The 2186-nt window shown below is 34.7% G+C and overlaps 1 long non-coding RNA gene across 2 annotated transcripts; it reads left to right on the top strand.

The window, feature by feature from the left end:
* Positions 1-283: 283 nt before the first annotated feature.
* On the top strand, positions 284-1626 carry LOC149584088 (uncharacterized). Of its 2 annotated transcripts, none has more exons than XR_016380278.1 (4): positions 284-637; positions 711-1097; positions 1160-1287; positions 1370-1626. It is a non-coding gene; the product is annotated as an uncharacterized LOC149584088 (long non-coding RNA). The 2 variants fall into 2 exon arrangements; XR_016380279.1 differs by having other exon boundaries at positions 1191-1287.
* Positions 1627-2186: the final 560 nt, after the last annotated feature.

The following is a 2186-nucleotide window of genomic DNA, read 5'->3' on the forward strand; positions in this document are numbered from 1 at the left end:
TCCGCACCTCTTCCCAAGTTCCATCCTATGAATTTTTATACTAAGTTTTCATGAAATGCATCCTTCCCATTTCAGAGTATCTCTCCAAAATGGGAAAATGGCGTCGCATTATCGAGTGAGCAACGAAGGAGTGACGTCAATCACGTGAGTAAGTAATCTTAACTCTCTCGTTATCAGTTTGGGAAGTACACATAGCGTTCCTTGCTTGTTTTTCAAATGTTTTTTTGCCTATCCAAATACCGATAAGATAACTTTCACCTTGTTAAAAAAACCACAGAAAATTCAGCCGCCGTATTCTGCAGGCTTAGCCTTCCGCGCTCACTTGGATTCTCGTCGCTCATTGGTCCGTAAAGGAACTGGATTCTGGCTTCTTATTGGCGGCTTAGGTTTCGACTTTCAAGACGAAATTGAATGGCGGATGTCCACCAAATTTGAAATACGGTTTTTCGACGGGTAGATCGTTCAGCGTCATAAACCGGTTAACTCACCGGTGCTTTTGCTTTAGTTTCTGACGCTGAACGTAGCAGACTACACTTCATCATTGTTAATGGTGACTTGGGGAGTAGTACGGTTAATATTTGCGAAGTAAGGATGCCTATTTGAAGGAGGGCGATTTACTTATCGTCGCATTGGACGGGTATGTTTTTATTTAATTTATTGCAAATTATTTGTACCAATATTGTTAACTAAAAGTAAACGTAAATTTCTAGTGTAAAGCGTTTCAGCTCGTGATCGAAAATTACTTCAACCAAGGCTTAGGTGTAATGCAAGATTTATGTGACTTAAATTATCGTTCTGCGTTGTTAGTAGATAACATGAGCATCGAATGAGCCAACTGTCCACAATTAAAGCCATTCAATTCTCATAATAATAATATAATTAATATAATATATAATATTAATTATAATATATAATAACATCCTACTGCTATGCTGAAGTGGGTTCACTCAAGGGTAATGAGACAAAAATGTCATTCAGTATAAACTTTCAAAAGTGTCACAGCCCTATAGGGTACCATTGACTTTACGTGTGATATAATCAAAGAAAGTAATTATGATAGATGGGTTTAAAAGTAAATGTTGCAGTACGTTCAACTGGTAAATATGGTTACTGAAGTGTCTAACAATATAAATTTGAATGAGTTTTTGTTGTGCTAAAGATTTGGGATAAAACAGTGGTTTAATAGACAGTGTCACACGAATGGGCTACTACAGTCAATATTGATGACGTCCACGGTTTAATCTATAATACAAACTTGAAATTGTTATAATTAACATCAAATACCATGTATTTACCACTTTATTTCGAAAATATTACAAAAATTTAATAAATTTGTAAGGCTACACAAAATTTTGATCTTATTATACAGGATTTGGACATATGGAGGAATCATACCATTTACACCAGGAGAACAGAAACCCGTCTCTGCTACTTAATGTCACCTCAAATGAAGTAACATTAGCCTGCTTGTGTAAAAGATAAGAGACAATGTTTGAAGGTACATTTGGATGTAAAATGTTAAAAATAAGCAATTATATGACAACGGCAAAAATTTGCTCTCTTGTCATGAGAGTAGCGACAACGTTTCTTCATAAACTGGTCAAAATAAAGCTATATGTTCTAAAATATCGTTCTGTATAAATTTATTATAATTTTAAATTAGATTTTTGGTAGAAAGTATGAATAAAACTGATTGAAGCCGACATATTACAAGAAACTTCCTGTTTCGACTTTTTCGTTTGCCTAATTGACCATTTAGGCAGATCTTAGATTTAAATGATAGTAGAGTGTAAGTTTGCCTAATATAGAAGTGTGTCGTCTTTATATGTGAAACTGGAGAAGCTACAACGTCAGTTAAATCGTTAGTTGAAAAGCCAAAATAAGTTTATCGCAATCAATAAGGTAAGTTTCATTCAAGGTTATACCATAGAGTGTGCGACACTATCGAAACAGGGTGAAGTCTTAATGGTGTCCTTTCGTTCGAGCATTTATATGTCGAATGTCATTCATGTAATTGGTAATCTTCACGATATGTATGACTTATTATTGGTACAAGTACTTGTATTGATATTCGATCGAGGTACTCGATACCAACAATAAGTACTCATTCAGGACTAACAGAAATTAGAAATGCCGATTAAACCCGGGAATTATAACCGAAAATCTATTGTTTTAGGCTTCTTCAA

Source organism: Phalangium opilio, unplaced genomic scaffold, assembly GCF_054372755.1.
Source record: "Phalangium opilio isolate 3A_F unplaced genomic scaffold, DU_Popi_V2 ptg001170l_1, whole genome shotgun sequence".
NCBI lineage: Eukaryota > Metazoa > Arthropoda > Arachnida > Opiliones > Phalangiidae > Phalangium > Phalangium opilio.